Raw genomic sequence first — 20,158 nt, forward strand, 5'->3', positions numbered from 1 at the left:
GCCGTTTGGGGGCGGATGAGTACCTATTTGAACTTGATTTAGGACCATTGAAAGTGTGAGAGTGACTGGCCTTGTTCTGCTTCGGGGACACAAAGGCAAGAATCATAATTTGTGTCCAAAAAAGGACACTATGGATGGAATGAGTAGCCCTTCCGCGCCATTCTTGTAAAACGCTCAACAATCTTGTCATAACCAAATAACAAAGTGACGCCCCTTGAAATGTGGCAGAGAAAACAAGGTGGAAAATGGCTTGTTTGGAAATTGGGACGGCTTAGACAAAGGGAGAGAGGCTGGGAACTTACGTTCGCAGTTTATTCATGTGGCACAGCACAGGACAGAACACCCGTGGCCACCACCTCTCGTGCGTCCAGCGAGAAGTGGCGAGCCGTGATCGTATAGTGGTTAGTACTCTGCGTTGTGGTCGCAGCAACCCCGGTTCGAATCCAGGTCACGGCACATTTTTCGTTGTCCCTATGTGCAGACAAGGGACGTTGCACGCCGCGCGTATACGCGACCAGTGACATGCGCAGAGCTACTCCCCCCCTCTCTGTTTAAAAAGAGCGTTTAGATATATAGTCTCGGTTAGTAAACCTGTGAAAGAGGAAGACCACTGTCTGCTGTTTCCCCGTCACTTCTTTCGCTCCGAGCGAGTGTCCTGGGTCGGTGACATGGCAAGCAGCAAACACCTTGGGCCAGTGGCGCAATGGATAATGCGTCTGACTACGGATCAGAAGATTCCTGGTTGGACTCCTGGCTGGCTCGAGCATCCATTTAACCAATTCTGTATTTGGGCGATGAGGGAAAGATGTCTGTCAATTAGTTGAGCGTAGCGCGCCAAACTAAAAGAACAGGCCTTATGCCCTTTTCACCAAAGCTCCTACTTTGATTCCTCACCGTTGCGCAGATACCAAGAAGGAAGCGCCTGAATGAATGTTTTGCTGCAGCAGGTATTGAAAGAGCTTGGGAAAAGGGAATGCTTTTCTTCACCGGTAGAAAAAAGAAAAAGCTGGCTATGGTGTGACCATACAAGGATTTGACGCAAACGAGTGAAAATGCATGTGCTGCATGCCATCAATACAAGCTGGTGCGAGTATAGTCACTTCAAAGCCGTTTGGGGGCGGATGAGTACCTATTTGAACTTGATTTAGGACCATTGAAAGTGTGAGAGTGACTGGCCTTGTTCTGCTTCGGGGACACAAAGGCAAGAGTCATAATTTGTGTCCGAAAAAGGACACTATGCAGAGAATGAGTAGCCCTTCCGCGCCATTCTTGTAAAACGTTCAACAATCTTGTCATAACCAAATAAAAAAGTGACGCCCCTTGAAATATGGCAGAGAAAACAAGGTGGAAAATGGCTTGCTTGGAAATTGGGACGGCTTAGACAAAGGGAGAGAGGCTGGGAACTTACGTTCGCAGTTTATTCATGTGGCACAGCACAGGACAGAACACCCGTGGCCACCACCTCTCGTCCGTCCAGCGAGAAGTGGCGAGCCGTGATCGTATAGTGGTTAGTACTCTGCGTTGTGGTCGCAGCAACCCTGGTTCGAATCCGTGTCACGGCACATTTTTCGTTGTCCCTATGTGCAGACAAGGGACGTTGCACGCCGCGCGTATACGCGACCAGTGACATGCGCAGAGCTACTCCCCCCCCTCTCTGTTTAAAAAGAGCGTTTAGATATATAGTCTCGGTTAGTAAACCTGTGAAAGAGGAAGACCACTGTCTGCTGTTTCCCCGTCACTTCTTTCGCTCCGAGCGATTGTCCTGGGTCGGTGACATGGCAAGCAGCAAACACCTTGGGCCAGTGGCGCAATGGATAATGCGTCTGACTACGGATCAGAAGATTCCAGGTTCGACTCCTGGCTGGCTCGAGCATCCATTTAACCAATTCTGTATTTGGGCGATGAGGGAAAGATGTCTGTCAATTAGTTGAGCGTAGCGCGCCAAACTAAAAGAACAGGCCTTATGCCCTTTTCACCAAAGCTCCTACTTTGATTCCTCACCGTTGCGCAGATACCAAGAAGGAAGCGCCTGAATGAATGTTTTGCTGCAGCAGGTATTGAAAGAGCTTGGGAAAAGGGAATGCTTTTCTTCACCGGTAGAAAAAAGAAAAAGCTGGCTATGGTGTGACCATACAAGGATTTGACGCAAACGAGTGAAAATGCATGTGCTGCATGCCATCAATACAAGCTGGTGCGAGTATAGTCACTTCAAAGCCGTTTGGGGGCGGATGAGTACCTATTTGAACTTGATTTAGGACCATTGAAAGTGTGAGAGTGACTGGCCTTGTTCTGCTTCGGGGACACAAAGGCAAGAATCATAATTTGTGTCCAAAAAAGGACACTATGCAGGGAATGAGTAGCCCTTCCGCGCCATTCTTGTAAAACGCTCAACAATCTTGTCATAACCAAATAAAAAAGTGACGCCCCTTGAAATGTGGCAGAGAAAACAAGGTGGAAAATGGCTTGTTTGGAAATTGGGACGGCTTAGACAAAGGGAGAGAGGCTGGGAACTTACGTTCGCAGTTTATTCACGTGGCACAGCACAGGTCAGAACACCCGTGGCCACCACCTCTCGTGTGTCCAGCGAGAAGTGGCGAGCCGTGATCGTATAGTGGTTAGTACTCTGCGTTGTGGTCGCAGCAACCCTGGTTCGAATCCGTGTCACGGCACATTTTTCGTTGTCCCTATGTGCAGACAAGGGACGTTGCGTGCCGTGCGTATACGCTATACGCGACCAGTGCCATGCGCAGAGTTACTCCCCTTCGTCTCTGTTTAAAAAGAGCCTTTAGATATATAGTCTCGGTTAGTAAACCTGTGAAAGAGGATGACCACTGTCTGCTGTTTCCCTATCGCTTCTTTCGCTCCGAGCGAGTGTCCTGGGTCAGTGACATGGCAAACAGCAAACACCTTGGGCCAGTGGCGCAATGGATAATGCGTCTGACTACGGATCAGAAGATTCCAGGTTCGACTCCTGGCTGGCTCGAGCATCCATTTAACCAATTCTGTATTTGGCCGATGAGGGAAAGATGTCTGTCAATTAGTTGAGCGTAGTGCGCCAAACTAAAAGAACAGGCCTTATGCCCTTTTCACCAAAGCTCCTACTTTGATTCCTCACCGTTGCGCAGATACCAAGAAGGAAGCGCCTGAATGAATGTTTTGCTGCAGCAGGTATTGAAAGAGCTTGGGAAAAGGGAATGCTTTTCTTCACCGGTAGAAAAAAGAAAAAGCTGGCTATGGTGTGACCATACAAGGATTTGACGCAAACGAGTGAAAATGCATGTGCTGCATGCCATCAATACAAGCTGGTGCGAGTATAGTCACTTCAAAGCCGTTTGGGGGCGGATGAGTACCTATTTGAACTTGATTTAGGACCATTGAAAGTGTGAGAGTGACTGGCCTTGTTCTGCTTCGGGGACACAAAGGCAAGAATCATAATTTGTGTCCAAAAAAGGACACTATGCAGGGAATGAGTAGCCCTTCCGCGCCATTCTTGTAAAACGCTCAACAATCTTGTCATAACCAAATAAAAAAGTGACGCCCCTTGAAATGTGGCAGAGAAAACAAGGTGGAAAATGGCTTGTTTGGAAATTGGGACGGCTTAGACAAAGGGAGAGAGGCTGGGAACTTACGTTCGCAGTTTATTCACGTGGCACAGCACAGGTCAGAACACCCGTGGCCACCACCTCTCGTGTGTCCAGCGAGAAGTGGCGAGCCGTGATCGTATAGTGGTTAGTACTCTGCGTTGTGGTCGCAGCAACCCCGGTTCGAATCCGTGTCACGGCACATTTTTCGTTGTCCCTATGTGCAGACAAGGGACGTTGCGTGCCGTGCGTATACGCTATACGCGACCAGTGCCATGCGCAGAGTTACTCCCCTTCGTCTCTGTTTAAAAAGAGCCTTTAGATATATAGTCTCGGTTAGTAAACCTGTGAAAGAGGATGACCACTGTCTGCTGTTTCCCTATCGCTTCTTTCGCTCCGAGCGAGTGTCCTGGGTCAGTGACATGGCAAACAGCAAACACCTTGGGCCAGTGGCGCAATGGATAATGCGTCTGACTACGGATCAGAAGATTCCAGGTTCGACTCCTGGCTGGCTCGAGCATCCATTTAACCAATTCTGTATTTGGCCGATGAGGGAAAGATGTCTGTCAAGTAGTTGAGCGTAGCGCGCCAAACTAAAAGAACAGGCCTTATGCCCTTTTCACCAAAGCTCCTACTTTGATTCCTCACCGTTGCGCAGATACCAAGAAGGAAGCGCCTGAATGAATGTTTTGCTGCAGCAGGTATTGAAAGAGCTTGGGAAAAGGGAATGCTTTTTTTCACCGGTAGAAAAAAGAAAAAGCTGGCTATGGTGTGACCATACAAGGATTTGACGCAAACGAGTGAAAATGCATGTGCTGCATGCCATCAATACAAGCTGGTGCGAGTATAGTCACTTCAAAGCCGTTTGGGGGCGGATGAGTACCTATTTGAACTTGATTTAGGACCATTGAAAGTGTGAGAGTGACTGGCCTTGTTCTGCTTCGGGGACACAAAGGCAAGAATCATAATTTGTGTCCAAAAAAGGACACTATGGATGGAATGAGTAGCCCTTCCGCGCCATTCTTGTAAAACGCTCAACAATCTTGTCATAACCAAATAAAAAAGTGACGCCCCTTGAAATGTGGCAGAGAAAACAAGGTGGAAAATGGCTTGTTTGGAAATTGGGACGGCTTAGACAAAGGGAGAGAGGCTGGGAACTTACGTTCGCAGTTTATTCATGTGGCACAGCACAGGACAGAACACCCGTGGCCACCACCTCTCGTGCGTCCAGCGAGAAGTGGCGAGCCGTGATCGTATAGTGGTTAGTACTCTGCGTTGTGGTCGCAGCAACCCCGGTTCGAATCCAGGTCACGGCACATTTTTCGTTGTCCCTATGTGCAGACAAGGGACGTTGCACGCCGCGCGTATACGCGACCAGTGACATGCGCAGAGCTACTCCCCCCCCTCTCTGTTTAAAAAGAACGTTTAGATATATAGTCTCGGTTAGTAAACCTGTGAAAGAGGAAGACCACTGTCTGCTGTTTCCCCGTCACTTCTTTCGCTCCGAGCGAGTGTCCTGGGTCGGTGACATGGCAAGCAGCAAACACCTTGGGCCAGTGGCGCAATGGATAATGCGTCTGACTACGGATCAGAAGATTCCTGGTTGGACTCCTGGCTGGCTCGAGCATCCATTTAACCAATTCTGTATTTGGGCGATGAGGGAAAGATGTCTGTCAATTAGTTGAGCGTAGCGCGACAAACTAAAAGAACAGGCCTTATGCCCTTTTCACCAAAGCTCCTACTTTGATTCCTCACCGTTGCGCAGATACCAAGAAGGAAGCGCCTGAATGAATGTTTTGCTGCAGCAGGTATTGAAAGAGCTTGGGAAAAGGGAATGCTTTTCTTCACCGGTAGAAAAAAGAAAAAGCTGGCTATGGTGTGACCATACAAGGATTTGACGCAAACGAGTGAAAATGCATGTGCTGCATGCCATCAATACAAGCTGGTGCGAGTATAGTCACTTCAAAGCCGTTTGGGGGCGGATGAGTACCTATTTGAACTTGATTTAGGACCATTGAAAGTGTGAGAGTGACTGGCCTTGTTCTGCTTCGGGGACACAAAGGCAAGAATCATAATTTGTGTCCGAAAAATGACACTATGCAGGGAATGAGTAGCCCTTCCGCGCCATTCTTGTAAAACGCTCAACAATCTTGTCATAACCAAATAAAAAAGTGACGCCCCTTGAAATATGGCAGAGAAAACAAGGTGGAAAATGGCTTGCTTGGAAATTGGGACGGCTTAGACAAAGGGAGAGAGGCTGGGAACTTACGTTCGCAGTTTATTCATGTGGCACAGCACAGGACAGAACACCCGTGGCCACCACCTCTCGTGCGTCCAGCGAGAAGTGGCGAGCCGTGATCGTATAGTGGTTAGTACTCTGCGTTGTGGTCGCAGCAACCCCGGTTCGAATCCGGGTCACGGCACATTTTTCGTTGTCCCTATGTGCAGACAAGGGACGTTGCGCGCCGTGCGTATACGCTATACGCGACCAGTGCCATACGCAGAGTTACTCCCCCTCGTCTCTGTTTAAAAAGAGCCTTTAGATATATAGTCTCGGTTAGTAAACCTGTGAAAGAGGATGACCACTGTCTGCTGTTTCCCTATCACTTCTTTCGCTCCGAGCGAGTGTCCTGGGTCAGTGACATGGCAAACAGCAAACACCTTGGGCCAGTGGCGCAATGGATAACGCGTCTGACTACGGATCAGAAGATTCCAGGTTCGACTCCTGGCTGGCTCGAGCATCCATTTAACCAATTCTGTATTTGGGCGATGAGGGAAAGATGTCTGTCAATTAGTTGAGCGTAGCGCGCCAAACTAAAAGAACAGGCCTTATGCCCTTTTCACCAAAGCTCCTACTTTGATTCCTCACCGTTGCGCAGATACCAAAAGGAAGCGCCTGCATGAACGTCTTGCTGCAGCAGGTATTGAAAGAGCTTGGGAAAAGGGAATGCTTTTCTTCACCGGTAGAAAAAAGAAAAAGCTGGCTATGGTGTGACCATACAAGGATTTGACGCAAACGAGTGAAAATGCATGTGCTGCATGCCATCAATACAAGCTGGTGCGAGTATAGTCACTTCAAAGCCGTTTGGGGGCGGATGAGTACCTATTTGAACTTGATTTAGGACCATTGAAAGTGTGAGAGTGACTGGCCTTGTTCTGCTTCGGGGACACAAAGGCAAGAATCATAATTTGTGTCCAAAAAAGGACACTATGCAGGGAATGAGTAGCCCTTCCGCGCCATTCTTGTAAAACGCTCAACAATCTTGTCATAACCAAATAAAAAAGTGACGCCCCTTGAAATGTGGCAGAGAAAACAAGGTGGAAAATGGCTTGTTTGGAAATTGGGACGGCTTAGACAAAGGGAGAGAGGCTGGGAACTTACGTTCGCAGTTTATTCACGTGGCACAGCACAGGTCAGAACACCCGTGGCCACCACCTCTCGTGTGTCCAGCGAGAAGTGGCGAGCCGTGATCGTATAGTGGTTAGTACTCTGCGTTGTGGTCGCAGCAACCCCGGTTCGAATCTGGGTCACGGCACATTTTTCGTTGTCCCTATGTGCAGACAAGGGACGTTGCACGCCGCGCGTATACGCGACCAGTGACATGCGCAGAGCTACTCCCCCCCTCTCTGTTTAAAAAGAGCGTTTAGATATATAGTCTCGGTTAGTAAACCTGTGAAAGAGGATGACCACTGTCTGCTGTTTCCCTATCACTTCTTTCGCTCCGAGCGAGTGTCCTGGGTCAGTGACATGGCAAACAGCAAACACCTTGGGCCAGTTGCGCAATGGATAACGCGTCTGACTACGGATCAGAAGATTCCAGGTTCGACTCCTGGCTGGCTCGAGCATCCATTTAACCAATTCTGTATTTGGCCGATGAGGGAAAGATGTCTGTCAAGTAGTTGAGCGTAGCGCGCCAAACTAAAAGAACAGGCCTTATGCCCCTTTCACCAAAGCTCCTACTTTGATTCCTCACCGTTGCGCAGATACCAAGAAGGAAGCGCCTGAATGAATGTTTTGCTGCAGCAGGTATTGAAAGAGCTTGGGAAAAGGGAATGCTTTTTTTCACCGGTAGAAAAAAGAAAAAGCTGGCTATGGTGTGACCATACAAGGATTTGACGCAAACGAGTGAAAATGCATGTGCTGCATGCCATCAATACAAGCTGGTGCGAGTATAGTCACTTCAAAGCCGTTTGGGGGCGGATGAGTACCTATTTGAACTTGATTTAGGACCATTGAAAGTGTGAGAGTGACTGGCCTTGTTCTGCTTCGGGGACACAAAGGCAAGAATCATAATTTGTGTCCGAAAAAGGACACTATGCAGGGAATGAGTAGCCCTTCCGCGCCATTCTTGTAAAACGCTCAACAATCTTGTCATAACCAAATAAAAAAGTGACGCCCCTTGAAATGTGGCAGAGAAAACAAGGTGGAAAATGGCTTGCTTGGAAATTGGGACGGCTTAGACAAAGGGAGAGAGGCTGGGAACTTACGTTCGCAGTTTATTCATGTGGCACAGCACAGGACAGAACACCCGTGGCCACCACCTCTCGTGCGTCCAGCGAGAAGTGGCGAGCCGTGATCGTATAGTGGTTAGTACTCTGCGTTGTGGTCGCAGCAACCCCGGTTCGAATCCGGGTCACGGCACATTTTTCGTTGTCCCTATGTGAAGACAAGGGACGTTGCACGCCCTGCTTATACGCTATACGCGACCAGTGCCATGCGCAGAGCTGCTCCCCCCCCTCTCTGTTTAAAAAGAGCGTTTAGATATATAGTCTCGGTTAGTAAACCTGTGAAAGAGGAAGACCACTGTCTGCTGTTTCCCCGTCACTTCTTTCGCTCCGAGCGAGTGTCCTGGGTCGGTGACATGGCAAGCAGCAAACACCTTGGGCCAGTGGCGCAATGGATAATGCGTCTGACTACAGATCAGAAGATTCCAGGTTCGACTCCTGGCTGGCTCGAGCATCCATTTAACCAATTCTGTATTTGGCCGATGAGGGAAAGATGTCTGTCAAGTAGTTGAGCGTAGCGCGCCAAACTAAAAGAACAGGCCTTATGCCCTTTTCACCAAAGCTCCTACTTTGATTCCTCACCGTTGCGCAGATACCAAGAAGGAAGCGCCTGAATGAATGTTTTGCTGCAGCAGGTATTGAAAGAGCTTGGGAAAAGGGAATGCTTTTCTTCACCGGTAGAAAAAAGAAAAAGCTGGCTATGGTGTGACCATACAAGGATTTGACGCAAACGAGTGAAAATGCATGTGCTGCATGCCATCAATACAAGCTGGTGCGAGTATAGTCACTTCAAAGCCGTTTGGGGGCGGATGAGTACCTATTTGAACTTGATTTAGGACCATTGAAAGTGTGAGAGTGACTGGCCTTGTTCTGCTTCGGGGACTCAAAGGCAAGAATCATAATTTGTGTCCAAAAAAGGACACTATGCAGGGAATGAGTAGCCCTTCCGCGCCATTCTTGTAAAACGCTCAACAATCTTGTCATAACCAAATAAAAAAGTGACGCCCCTTGAAATGTGGCAGAGAAAACAAGGTGGAAAATGGCTTGTTTGGAAATTGGGACGGCTTAGACAAAGGGAGAGAGGCTGGGAACTTACGTTCGCAGTTTATTCACGTGGCACAGCACAGGTCAGAACACCCGTGGCCACCACCTCTCGTGTGTCCAGCAAGAAGTGGCGAGCCGTGATCGTATAGTGGTTAGTACTCTGCGTTGTGGTCGCAGCAACCCCGGTTCGAATCCGTGTCACGGCACATTTTTCGTTGTCTCTATGTGCAGACAAGGGACGTTGCGCGCCGTGCGTATACGCTATACGCGACCAGTGCCATACGCAGAGTTACTCCCCCTCGTCTCTGTTTAAAAAGAGCCTTTAGATATATAGTCTCGGTTAGTAAACCTGTGAAAGAGGATGACCACTGTCTGCTGTTTCCCTATCACTTCTTTCGCTCCGAGCGAGTGTCCTGGGTCAGTGACATGGCAAACAGCAAACACCTTGGGCCAGTGGCGCAATGGATAACGCGTCTGACTACGGATCAGAAGATTCCAGGTTCGACTCCTGGCTGGCTCGAGCATCCATTTAACCAATTCTGTATTTGGCCGATGAGGGAAAGATGTCTGTCAAGTAGTTGAGCGTAGCGCGCCAAACTAAAAGAACAGGCCTTATGCCCCTTTCACCAAAGCTCCTACTTTGATTCCTCACCGTTGCGCAGATACCAAGAAGGAAGCGCCTGAATGAATGTTTTGCTGCAGCAGGTATTGAAAGAGCTTGGGAAAAGGGAATGCTTTTCTTCACCGGTAGAAAAAAGAAAAAGCTGGCTATGGTGTGACCATACAAGGATTTGACGCAAACGAGTGAAAATGCATGTGCTGCATGCCATCAATACAAGCTGGTGCGAGTATAGTCACTTCAAAGCCGTTTGGGGGCGGATGAGTACCTATTTGAACTTGATTTAGGACCATTGAAAGTGTGAGAGTGACTGGCCTTGTTCTGCTTCGGGGACACAAAGGCAAGAATCATAATTTGTGTCCAAAAAAGGACACTATGGATGGAATGAGTAGCCCTTCCGCGCCATTCTTGTAAAACGCTCAACAATCTTGTCATAACCAAATAAAAAAGTGACGCCCCTTGAAATGTGGCAGAGAAAACAAGGTGGAAAATGGCTTGTTTGGAAATTGGGACGGCTTAGACAAAGGGAGAGAGGCTGGGAACTTACGTTCGCAGTTTATTCACGTGGCACAGCACAGGTCAGAACACCCGTGGCCACCACCTCTCGTGTGTCCAGCGAGAAGTGGCGAGCCGTGATCGTATAGTGGTTAGTACTCTGCGTTGTGGTCGCAGCAACCCTGGTTCGAATCCGTGTCACGGCACATTTTTCGTTGTCCCTATGTGCAGACAAGGGACGTTGCGTGCCGTGCGTATACGCTATACGCGACCAGTGCCATGCGCAGAGTTACTCCCCTTCGTCTCTGTTTAAAAAGAGCCTTTAGATATATAGTCTCGGTTAGTAAACCTGTGAAAGAGGATGACTGCTGTTTCCCTATCGCTTCTTTCGCTCCGAGCGAGTGTCCTGGGTCAGTGACATGGCAAACAGCAAACACCTTGGGCCAGTGGCGCAATGGATAACGCGTCTGACTACGGATCAGAAGATTCCAGGTTCGACTCCTGGCTGGCTCGAGCATCCATTTAACCAATTCTGTATTTGGGCGATGAGGGAAAGATGTCTGTCAAGCAGTTGAGCGTAGCGCGCCAAACTAAAAGAACAGGCCTTATGCCCTTTTCACCAAAGTTCCTACTTTGATTCCTCACCGTTGCGCAGATACCAAGAAGGAAGCGCCTGAATGAACGTTTTGCTGCAGCAGGTATTGAAAGAGCTTGGGAAAAGGGAATGCTTTTCTTCACCGGTAGAAAAAAGAAAAAGCTGGCTATGGTGTGACCATACAAGGATTTGACGCAAACGAGTGAAAATGCATGTGCTGCATGCCATCAATTCAAGCTGGTGCGAGTATAGTCACTTCAAAGCCGTTTGGGGGCGGATGAGTACCTATTTGAATTTGATTTAGGACCATTGAAAGTGTGAGAGTGACTGGCCTTGTTCTGCTTCGGGGACACAAAGGCAAGAATCATAATTTGTGTCCGAAAAAGGACACTATGCAGGGAATGAGTAGCCCTTCCGCGCCATTCTTGTAAAACGCTCAACAATCTTGTCATAACCAAATAAAAAAGTGACGCCCCTTGAAATATGGCAGAGAAAACAAGGTGGAAAATGGCTTGCTTGGAAATTGGGACGGCTTAGACAAAGGGAGAGAGGCTGGGAACTTACGTTCGCAGTTTATTCACGTGGCACAGCACAGGTCAGAACACCCGTGGCCACCACCTCTCGTGTGTCCAGCGAGAAGTGGCGAGCCGTGATAGTATAGTGGTTAGTACTCTGCGTTGTGGTCGCAGCAACCCCGGTTCGAATCCGGGTCACGGCACATTTTTCGTTGTCCCTATGTGCAGACAAGGGACGTTGCACGCCGCGCGTATACGCGACCAGTGACATGCGCAGAGCTACTCCCCCCCCTCTCTGTTTAAAAAGAGCGTTTAGATATATAGTCTCGGTTAGTAAACCTGTGAAAGAGGAAGACCACTGTCTGCTGTTTCCCCGTCACTTCTTTCGCTCCGAGCGAGTGTCCTGGGTCGGTGACATGGCAAGCAGCAAACACCTTGGGCCAGTGGCGCAATGGATAATGCGTCTGACTACGGATCAGAAGATTCCAGGTTCGACTCCTGGCTGGCTCGAGCATCCATTTAACCAATTCTGTATTTGGGCGATGAGGGAAAGATGTCTGTCAATTAGTTGAGCGTAGCGCGCCAAACTAAAAGAACAGGCCTTATGCCCTTTTCACCAAAGCTCCTACTTTGATTCCTCACCGTTGCGCAGATACCAAGAAGGAAGCGCCTGAATGAATGTTTTGCTGCAGCAGGTATTCAAAGAGCTTGGGAAAAGGGAATGCTTTTCTTCACCGGTAGAAAAAAGAAAAAGCTGGCTATGGTGTGACCATACAAGGATTTGACGCAAACGAGTGAAAATACATGTGCTGCATGCCATCAATACAAGCTGGTGCGAGTATAGTCACTTCAAAGCCGTTTGGGGGCGGATGAGTACCTATTTGAACTTGATTTAGGACCATTGAAAGTGTGAGAGTGACTGGCCTTGTTCTGCTTCGGGGACACAAAGGCAAGAATCATAATTTGTGTCCAAAAAAGGACACTATGGATGGAATGAGTAGCCCTTCCGCGCCATTCTTGTAAAACGCTCAACAATCTTGTCATAACCAAATAAAAAAGTGACGCCCCTTGAAATGTGGCAGAGAAAACAAGGTGGAAAATGGCTTGTTTGGAAATTGGGACGGCTTAGACAAAGGGAGAGAGGCTGGGAACTTACGTTCGCAGTTTATTCATGTGGCACAGCACAGGACAGAACACCCGTGGCCACCACCTCTCGTGCGTCCAGCGAGAAGTGGCGAGCCGTGATCGTATAGTGGTTAGTACTCTGCGTTGTGGTCGCAGCAACCCCGGTTCGAATCCGGGTCACGGCACATTTTTCGTTGTCCCTATGTGCAGACAAGGGACGTTGCGCGCCGTGCGTATACGCTATACGCGACCAGTGACATGCGCAGAGCTACTCCCCCCCCTCTCTGTTTAAAAAGAGCGTTTAGATATATAGTCTCGGTTAGTAAACCTGTGAAAGAGGAAGACCACTGTCTGCTGTTTCCCCGTCACTTCTTTCGCTCCGAGCGAGTGTCCTGGGTCGGTGACATGGCAAGCAGCAAACACCTTGGGCCAGTGGCGAAATGGATAATGCTTCTGACTACGGATCAGAAGATTCCAGGTTCGACTCCTGGCTGGCTCGAGCATCCATTTAACCAATTCTGTATTTGGGCGATGAGGGAAAGATGTCTGTCAATTAGTTGAGCGTAGCGCGCCAAACTAAAAGAACAGGCCTTATGCCCTTTTCACCAAAGCTCCTACTTTGATTCCTCACCGTTGCGCAGATACCAAGAAGGAAGCGCCTGAATGAATGTTTTGCTGCAGCAGGTATTGAAAGAGCTTGGGAAAAGGGAATGCTTTTCTTCACCGGTAGAAAAAAGAAAAAGCTGGCTATGGTGTGACCATACAAGGATTTGACGCAAACGAGTGAAAATACATGTGCTGCATGCCATCAATACAAGCTGGTGCGAGTATAGTCACTTCAAAGCCGTTTGGGGGCGGATGAGTACCTATTTGAACTTGATTTAGGACCATTGAAAGTGTGAGAGTGACTGGCCTTGTTCTGCTTCGGGGACACAAAGGCAAGAATCATAATTTGTGTCCAAAAAAGGACACTATGGATGGAATGAGTAGCCCTTCCGCGCCATTCTTGTAAAACGCTCAACAATCTTGTCATAACCAAATAAAAAAGTGACGCCCCTTGAAATGTGGCAGAGAAAACAAGGTGGAAAATGGCTTGTTTGGAAATTGGGACGGCTTAGACAAAGGGAGAGAGGCTGGGAACTTACGTTCGCAGTTTATTCATGTGGCACAGCACAGGACAGAACACCCGTGGCCACCACCTCTCGTGCGTCCAGCGAGAAGTGGCGAGCCGTGATCGTATAGTGGTTAGTACTATGCGTTGTGGTCGCAGCAACCCCGGTTCGAATCCGGGTCACGGCACATTTTTCGTTGTCCCTATGTGCAGACAAGGGACGTTGCACGCCGCGCGTATAGGCGACCAGTGACATGCGCAGAGCTACTCCCCCCCCTCTCTGTTTAAAAAGAGCGTTTAGATATATAGTCTCGGTTAGTAAACCTGTGAAAGAGGAAGACCACTGTCTGCTGTTTCCCCGTCACTTCTTTCGCTCCGAGCGAGTGTCCTGGGTCGGTGACATGGCAAGCAGCAAACACCTTGGGCCAGTGGCGCAATGGATAATGCGTCTGACTACGGATCAGAAGATTCCAGGTTCGACTCCTGGCTGGCTCGAGCATCCATTTAACCAATTCTGTATTTGGGCGATGAGGGAAAGATGTCTGTCAATTAGTTGAGCGTAGCGCGCCAAACTAAAAGAACAGGCCTTATGCCCTTTTCACCAAAGCTCCTACTTTGATTCCTCACCGTTGCGCAGATACCAAGAAGGAAGCGCCTGAATGAATGTTTTGCTGCAGCAGGTATTCAAAGAGCTTGGGAAAAGGGAATGCTTTTCTTCACCGGTAGAAAAAAGAAAAAGCTGGCTATGGTGTGACCATACAAGGATTTGACGCAAACGAGTGAAAATACATGTGCTGCATGCCATCAATACAAGCTGGTGCGAGTATAGTCACTTCAAAGCCGTTTGGGGGCGGATGAGTACCTATTTGAACTTGATTTAGGACCATTGAAAGTGTGAGAGTGACTGGCCTTGTTCTGCTTCGGGGACACAAAGGCAAGAATCATAATTTGTGTCCAAAAAAGGACACTATGGATGGAATGAGTAGCCCTTCCGCGCCATTCTTGTAAAACGCTCAACAATCTTGTCATAACCAAATAAAAAAGTGACGCCCCTTGAAATGTGGCAGAGAAAACAAGGTGGAAAATGGCTTGTTTGGAAATTGGGACGGCTTAGACAAAGGGAGAGAGGCTGGGAACTTACGTTCGCAGTTTATTCATGTGGCACAGCACAGGACAGAACACCCGTGGCCACCACCTCTCGTGCGTCCAGCGAGAAGTGGCGAGCCGTGATCGTATAGTGGTTAGTACTCTGCGTTGTGGTCGCAGCAACCCCGGTTCGAATCCGGGTCACGGCACATTTTTCGTTGTCCCTATGTGCAGACAAGGGACGTTGCGCGCCGTGCGTATACGCTATACGCGACCAGTGACATGCGCAGAGCTACTCCCCCCCCTCTCTGTTTAAAAAGAGCGTTTAGATATATAGTCTCGGTTAGTAAACCTGTGAAAGAGGAAGACCACTGTCTGCTGTTTCCCCGTCACTTCTTTCGCTCCGAGCGAGTGTCCTGGGTCGGTGACATGGCAAGCAGCAAACACCTTGGGCCAGTGGCGAAATGGATAATGCTTCTGACTACGGATCAGAAGATTCCAGGTTCGACTCCTGGCTGGCTCGAGCATCCATTTAACCAATTCTGTATTTGGGCGATGAGGGAAAGATGTCTGTCAATTAGTTGAGCGTAGCGCGCCAAACTAAAAGAACAGGCCTTATGCCCTTTTCACCAAAGCTCCTACTTTGATTCCTCACCGTTGCGCAGATACCAAGAAGGAAGCGCCTGAATGAATGTTTTGCTGCAGCAGGTATTGAAAGAGCTTGGGAAAAGGGAATGCTTTTCTTCACCGGTAGAAAAAAGAAAAAGCTGGCTATGGTGTGACCATACAAGGATTTGACGCAAACGAGTGAAAATACATGTGCTGCATGCCATCAATACAAGCTGGTGCGAGTATAGTCACTTCAAAGCCGTTTGGGGGCGGATGAGTACCTATTTGAACTTGATTTAGGACCATTGAAAGTGTGAGAGTGACTGGCCTTGTTCTGCTTCGGGGACACAAAGGCAAGAATCATAATTTGTGTCCAAAAAAGGACACTATGGATGGAATGAGTAGCCCTTCCGCGCCATTCTTGTAAAACGCTCAACAATCTTGTCATAACCAAATAAAAAAGTGACGCCCCTTGAAATGTGGCAGAGAAAACAAGGTGGAAAATGGCTTGTTTGGAAATTGGGACGGCTTAGACAAAGGGAGAGAGGCTGGGAACTTACGTTCGCAGTTTATTCATGTGGCACAGCACAGGACAGAACACCCGTGGCCACCACCTCTCGTGCGTCCAGCGAGAAGTGGCGAGCCGTGATCGTATAGTGGTTAGTACTATGCGTTGTGGTCGCAGCAACCCCGGTTCGAATCCGGGTCACGGCACATTTTTCGTTGTCCCTATGTGCAGACAAGGGACGTTGCACGCCGCGCGTATAGGCGACCAGTGACATGCGCAGAGCTACTCCCCCCCCTCTCTGTTTAAAAAGAGCGTTTAGATATATAGTCTCGGTTAGTAAACCTGTGAAAGAGGAAGACCACTGTCTGCTGTTTCCCCGTCACTTCTTTCGCTCCGAGCGAGTGTCCTGGGTCGGTGACATGGCAAGCAGCAAACACCTTGGGCAAGTGGCGCAATGGATAATGCGTCTGACTACGGATCAGAAGATTCCAGGTTCGACTCCTGGCTGGCTCTAGCATCCATTTAACCAATTCTGTATTTGGGCGATGAGGGAAAGATGTCTGTCAAGCTGTTGAGCGTAGCGCGCCAAACTAAAAGAACAGGCCTTATGCCCTTTTCACCAAAGCTCCTACTTTGATTCCTCACCGTTGCGCAGATACCAAAAGGAAGCGCCTGCATGAACGTTTTGCTGCAGCAGGTATTGAAAGAGCTTGGGAAAAGGGAATGCTTTTCTTCACCGGTAGAAAAAAGAAAAAGCTGGCTATGGTGTGACCATACAAGGATTTGACGCAAACGAGTGAAAAGTGTGCTGCATGCCATCAATACAAGCTGGTGCGAGTATAGTCACTTCAAAGCCTTTTGGGGGCGGATGAGTACCTATTTGAACTTGATTTAGGACCATTGAAAGTGTGAGAGTGACTGGCCTTGTTCTGCTTCGGGGACACAAAGGCAAGAATCATAATTTGTGTCCGAAAAAGGACACTATGCAGGGAATGAGTAGCCCTTTCGCGCCATTCTTGTAAAACGGTCAACAATCTCTTCATAACCAAATAAAAAAGTGACGCCCCTTGAAATGTGGCAGAGAAAACAAGGTGGAAAATGGCTTGTTTGGAAATTGGGACGGCTTAGACAAAGGGAGAGAGGCTGGGAACTTACGTTCGCAGTTTATTCATGTGGCACAGCACAGGTCAGAACACCCGTGGCCACCACCTCTCGTGCGTCCAGCGAGAAGTGGCGAGCCGTGATCGTATAGTGGTTAGTACTCTGCGTTGTGGTCGCAGCAACCCCGGTTCGAATCCGGGTCAAGGCATGTTTTTCGTTGTCCCTATGTGCAGACAAGGGACATTGCACGCCATGCGTATACGCTATACGCGACCAGTGCCATGCGCAGAGCTACTCCCCCCCGTCTCTGTTTAAAAAGAGCGTTTAGATATATAGTCTCGGTTAGTAAACCTGTGAAAGAGGAAGACTTTTGTCTGCTGTTTCCCCATCACTTCTTTCGCTCCGAGCGAGTGTCCTGGGTCGGTGACATGGCATGCAGCAAACACCTTGGGCCAGTGGCGCAATGGATAACGCGTTTGACTACGGATCAGAAGATTCCAGGTTCGACTCCTGGCTGGCTCGATCATCCATTTAACCAATTCTGTATTTGGGCGATGAGGGAAAGATGTCTGTCAAGTAGTTGAGCGTAGCGCCAAACTAAAAGAACAGGCCTTATGCCCTTTTCACCAAAGCTCCTACTTTGATTCCTCACCGTTGCGCAGATACCAAAAGGAAGCGCCTGCATGAACGTTTTGCTGCAGCAGGTATTGAAAGAGCTTGGGAAAAGGGAATGCTTTTCTTCACAGGTAGAAAAAAGAAAAAGCTGGCTATGGTGTGACCATACAAGGATTTGACGCAAACGGGTGAAAAGTGTGCTGCATGCCATCAATACAAGCTGGTGCGAGTATAGTCACTTCAAAGCCGTTTGGGGGCGGATGAGTACCTATTTGAACTTGATTTAGGACCATTGAAAGTGTGAGAGTGACTGGCCTTGTTCTGCTTCGGGGACACAAAGGCAAGAATCATAATTTGTGTCCAAAAAAGGACACTATGGATGGAATGAGTAGCCCTTCCGCGCCATTCTTGTAAAACGCTCAACAATCTTGTCATAACCAAATAAAAAAGTGACGCCCCTTGAAATGTGGCAGAGAAAACAAGGTGGAAAATGGCTTGTTTGGAAATTGGGACGGCTTAGACAAAGGGAGAGAGGCTGGGAACTTACGTTCGCAGTTTATTCATGTGGCACAGCACAGGACAGAACACCCGTGGCCACCACCTCTCGTGCGTCCAGCGAGAAGTGGCGAGCCGTGATCGTATAGTGGTTAGTACTCTGCGTTGTGGTCGCAGCAACCCCGGTTCGAATCCGGGTCACGGCACATTTTTCGTTGTCCCTATGTGCAGACAAGGGACGTTGCGCGCCGTGCGTATACGCTATACGCGACCAGTGACATGCGCAGAGCTACTCCCCCCCCTCTCTGTTTAAAAAGAGCGTTTAGATATATAGTCTCGGTTAGTAAACCTGTGAAAGAGGAAGACCACTGTCTGCTGTTTCCCCGTCACTTCTTTCGCTCCGAGCGAGTGTCCTGGGTCGGTGACATGGCAAGCAGCAAACACCTTGGGCCAGTGGCGAAATGGATAATGCTTCTGACTACGGATCAGAAGATTCCAGGTTCGACTCCTGGCTGGCTCGAGCATCCATTTAACCAATTCTGTATTTGGGCGATGAGGGAAAGATGTCTGTCAATTAGTTGAGCGTAGCGCGCCAAACTAAAAGAACAGGCCTTATGCCCTTTTCACCAAAGCTCCTACTTTGATTCCTCACCGTTGCGCAGATACCAAGAAGGAAGCGCCTGAATGAATGTTTTGCTGCAGCAGGTATTGAAAGAGCTTGGGAAAAGGGAATGCTTTTCTTCACCGGTAGAAAAAAGAAAAAGCTGGCTATGGTGTGACCATACAAGGATTTGACGCAAACGAGTGAAAATACATGTGCTGCATGCCATCAATACAAGCTGGTGCGAGTATAGTCACTTCAAAGCCGTTTGGGGGCGGATGAGTACCTATTTGAACTTGATTTAGGACCATTGAAAGTGTGAGAGTGACTGGCCTTGTTCTGCTTCGGGGACACAAAGGCAAGAATCATAATTTGTGTCCAAAAAAGGACACTATGGATGGAATGAGTAGCCCTTCCGCGCCATTCTTGTAAAACGCTCAACAATCTTGTCATAACCAAATAAAAAAGTGACGCCCCTTGAAATGTGGCAGAGAAAACAAGGTGGAAAATGGCTTGTTTGGAAATTGGGACGGCTTAGACAAAGGGAGAGAGGCTGGGAACTTACGTTCGCAGTTTATTCATGTGGCACAGCACAGGACAGAACACCCGTGGCCACCACCTCTCGTGCGTCCAGCGAGAAGTGGCGAGCCGTGATCGTATAGTGGTTAGTACTATGCGTTGTGGTCGCAGCAACCCCGGTTCGAATCCGGGTCACGGCACATTTTTCGTTGTCCCTATGTGCAGACAAGGGACGTTGCACGCCGCGCGTATAGGCGACCAGTGACATGCGCAGAGCTACTCCCCCCCCTCTCTGTTTAAAAAGAGCGTTTAGATATATAGTCTCGGTTAGTAAACCTGTGAAAGAGGAAGACCACTGTCTGCTGTTTCCCCGTCACTTCTTTCGCTCCGAGCGAGTGTCCTGGGTCGGTGACATGGCAAGCAGCAAACACCTTGGGCAAGTGGCGCAATGGATAATGCGTCTGACTACGGATCAGAAGATTCCAGGTTCGACTCCTGGCTGGCTCTAGCATCCATTTAACCAATTCTGTATTTGGGCGATGAGGGAAAGATGTCTGTCAAGCTGTTGAGCGTAGCGCGCCAAACTAAAAGAACAGGCCTTATGCCCTTTTCACCAAAGCTCCTACTTTGATTCCTCACCGTTGCGCAGATACCAAAAGGAAGCGCCTGCATGAACGTTTTGCTGCAGCAGGTATTGAAAGAGCTTGGGAAAAGGGAATGCTTTTCTTCACCGGTAGAAAAAAGAAAAAGCTGGCTATGGTGTGACCATACAAGGATTTGACGCAAACGAGTGAAAAGTGTGCTGCATGCCATCAATACAAGCTGGTGCGAGTATAGTCACTTCAAAGCCTTTTGGGGGCGGATGAGTACCTATTTGAACTTGATTTAGGACCATTGAAAGTGTGAGAGTGACTGGCCTTGTTCTGCTTCGGGGACACAAAGGCAAGAATCATAATTTGTGTCCGAAAAAGGACACTATGCAGGGAATGAGTAGCCCTTTCGCGCCATTCTTGTAAAACGGTCAACAATCTCT

General features: G+C 48.7%; 23 non-coding genes across 23 annotated transcripts; all 23 read left to right on the forward strand.

Moving 5' to 3' along the window:
* The first annotated feature begins 1,796 nt into the window (after window positions 1–1,796).
* trnar-acg (transfer RNA arginine (anticodon ACG)) lies at window positions 1,797–1,869 on the forward strand. Its single transcript has one exon. It is a non-coding gene; the product is annotated as a tRNA-Arg (tRNA).
* Window positions 1,870–2,910: 1,041 nt separating this feature from the next.
* Window positions 2,911–2,983, forward strand: trnar-acg (transfer RNA arginine (anticodon ACG)). Its single transcript has one exon. It is a non-coding gene; the product is annotated as a tRNA-Arg (tRNA).
* Window positions 2,984–4,024: 1,041 nt separating this feature from the next.
* On the forward strand, window positions 4,025–4,097 carry trnar-acg (transfer RNA arginine (anticodon ACG)). Its single transcript has one exon. It is a non-coding gene; the product is annotated as a tRNA-Arg (tRNA).
* Window positions 4,098–5,932: 1,835 nt separating this feature from the next.
* Window positions 5,933–6,004, forward strand: trnah-gug (transfer RNA histidin (anticodon GUG)). The gene has a single exon. It is a non-coding gene; the product is annotated as a tRNA-His (tRNA).
* A 241-nt stretch (window positions 6,005–6,245) lies between these two features.
* Window positions 6,246–6,318, forward strand: trnar-acg (transfer RNA arginine (anticodon ACG)). The gene has a single exon. It is a non-coding gene; the product is annotated as a tRNA-Arg (tRNA).
* Window positions 6,319–7,350: 1,032 nt separating this feature from the next.
* On the forward strand, window positions 7,351–7,423 carry trnar-acg (transfer RNA arginine (anticodon ACG)). Its single transcript has one exon. It is a non-coding gene; the product is annotated as a tRNA-Arg (tRNA).
* Window positions 7,424–8,151: 728 nt separating this feature from the next.
* Window positions 8,152–8,223, forward strand: trnah-gug (transfer RNA histidin (anticodon GUG)). The gene has a single exon. It is a non-coding gene; the product is annotated as a tRNA-His (tRNA).
* A 241-nt stretch (window positions 8,224–8,464) lies between these two features.
* Window positions 8,465–8,537, forward strand: trnac-aca (transfer RNA cysteine (anticodon ACA)). The gene has a single exon. It is a non-coding gene; the product is annotated as a tRNA-Cys (tRNA).
* A 1,041-nt stretch (window positions 8,538–9,578) lies between these two features.
* trnar-acg (transfer RNA arginine (anticodon ACG)) lies at window positions 9,579–9,651 on the forward strand. Its single transcript has one exon. It is a non-coding gene; the product is annotated as a tRNA-Arg (tRNA).
* Window positions 9,652–10,685: 1,034 nt separating this feature from the next.
* Window positions 10,686–10,758, forward strand: trnar-acg (transfer RNA arginine (anticodon ACG)). The gene has a single exon. It is a non-coding gene; the product is annotated as a tRNA-Arg (tRNA).
* Window positions 10,759–11,486: 728 nt separating this feature from the next.
* On the forward strand, window positions 11,487–11,558 carry trnah-gug (transfer RNA histidin (anticodon GUG)). Its single transcript has one exon. It is a non-coding gene; the product is annotated as a tRNA-His (tRNA).
* Window positions 11,559–11,792: 234 nt separating this feature from the next.
* Window positions 11,793–11,865, forward strand: trnar-acg (transfer RNA arginine (anticodon ACG)). The gene has a single exon. It is a non-coding gene; the product is annotated as a tRNA-Arg (tRNA).
* Window positions 11,866–12,593: 728 nt separating this feature from the next.
* On the forward strand, window positions 12,594–12,665 carry trnah-gug (transfer RNA histidin (anticodon GUG)). The gene has a single exon. It is a non-coding gene; the product is annotated as a tRNA-His (tRNA).
* A 241-nt stretch (window positions 12,666–12,906) lies between these two features.
* Window positions 12,907–12,979, forward strand: trnar-acg (transfer RNA arginine (anticodon ACG)). The gene has a single exon. It is a non-coding gene; the product is annotated as a tRNA-Arg (tRNA).
* A 728-nt stretch (window positions 12,980–13,707) lies between these two features.
* On the forward strand, window positions 13,708–13,779 carry trnah-gug (transfer RNA histidin (anticodon GUG)). Its single transcript has one exon. It is a non-coding gene; the product is annotated as a tRNA-His (tRNA).
* A 234-nt stretch (window positions 13,780–14,013) lies between these two features.
* trnar-acg (transfer RNA arginine (anticodon ACG)) lies at window positions 14,014–14,086 on the forward strand. Its single transcript has one exon. It is a non-coding gene; the product is annotated as a tRNA-Arg (tRNA).
* A 728-nt stretch (window positions 14,087–14,814) lies between these two features.
* trnah-gug (transfer RNA histidin (anticodon GUG)) lies at window positions 14,815–14,886 on the forward strand. Its single transcript has one exon. It is a non-coding gene; the product is annotated as a tRNA-His (tRNA).
* Window positions 14,887–15,127: 241 nt separating this feature from the next.
* Window positions 15,128–15,200, forward strand: trnar-acg (transfer RNA arginine (anticodon ACG)). Its single transcript has one exon. It is a non-coding gene; the product is annotated as a tRNA-Arg (tRNA).
* A 728-nt stretch (window positions 15,201–15,928) lies between these two features.
* trnah-gug (transfer RNA histidin (anticodon GUG)) lies at window positions 15,929–16,000 on the forward strand. Its single transcript has one exon. It is a non-coding gene; the product is annotated as a tRNA-His (tRNA).
* A 1,344-nt stretch (window positions 16,001–17,344) lies between these two features.
* On the forward strand, window positions 17,345–17,417 carry trnar-acg (transfer RNA arginine (anticodon ACG)). Its single transcript has one exon. It is a non-coding gene; the product is annotated as a tRNA-Arg (tRNA).
* Window positions 17,418–18,139: 722 nt separating this feature from the next.
* trnah-gug (transfer RNA histidin (anticodon GUG)) lies at window positions 18,140–18,211 on the forward strand. The gene has a single exon. It is a non-coding gene; the product is annotated as a tRNA-His (tRNA).
* Window positions 18,212–18,452: 241 nt separating this feature from the next.
* On the forward strand, window positions 18,453–18,525 carry trnar-acg (transfer RNA arginine (anticodon ACG)). Its single transcript has one exon. It is a non-coding gene; the product is annotated as a tRNA-Arg (tRNA).
* Window positions 18,526–19,253: 728 nt separating this feature from the next.
* On the forward strand, window positions 19,254–19,325 carry trnah-gug (transfer RNA histidin (anticodon GUG)). Its single transcript has one exon. It is a non-coding gene; the product is annotated as a tRNA-His (tRNA).
* The last annotated feature ends 833 nt before the right edge of the window (window positions 19,326–20,158 follow it).

Source organism: Osmerus eperlanus, chromosome 19, assembly GCF_963692335.1.
Source record: "Osmerus eperlanus chromosome 19, fOsmEpe2.1, whole genome shotgun sequence".
In the NCBI taxonomy this organism is placed as follows: domain Eukaryota; kingdom Metazoa; phylum Chordata; class Actinopteri; order Osmeriformes; family Osmeridae; genus Osmerus; species Osmerus eperlanus.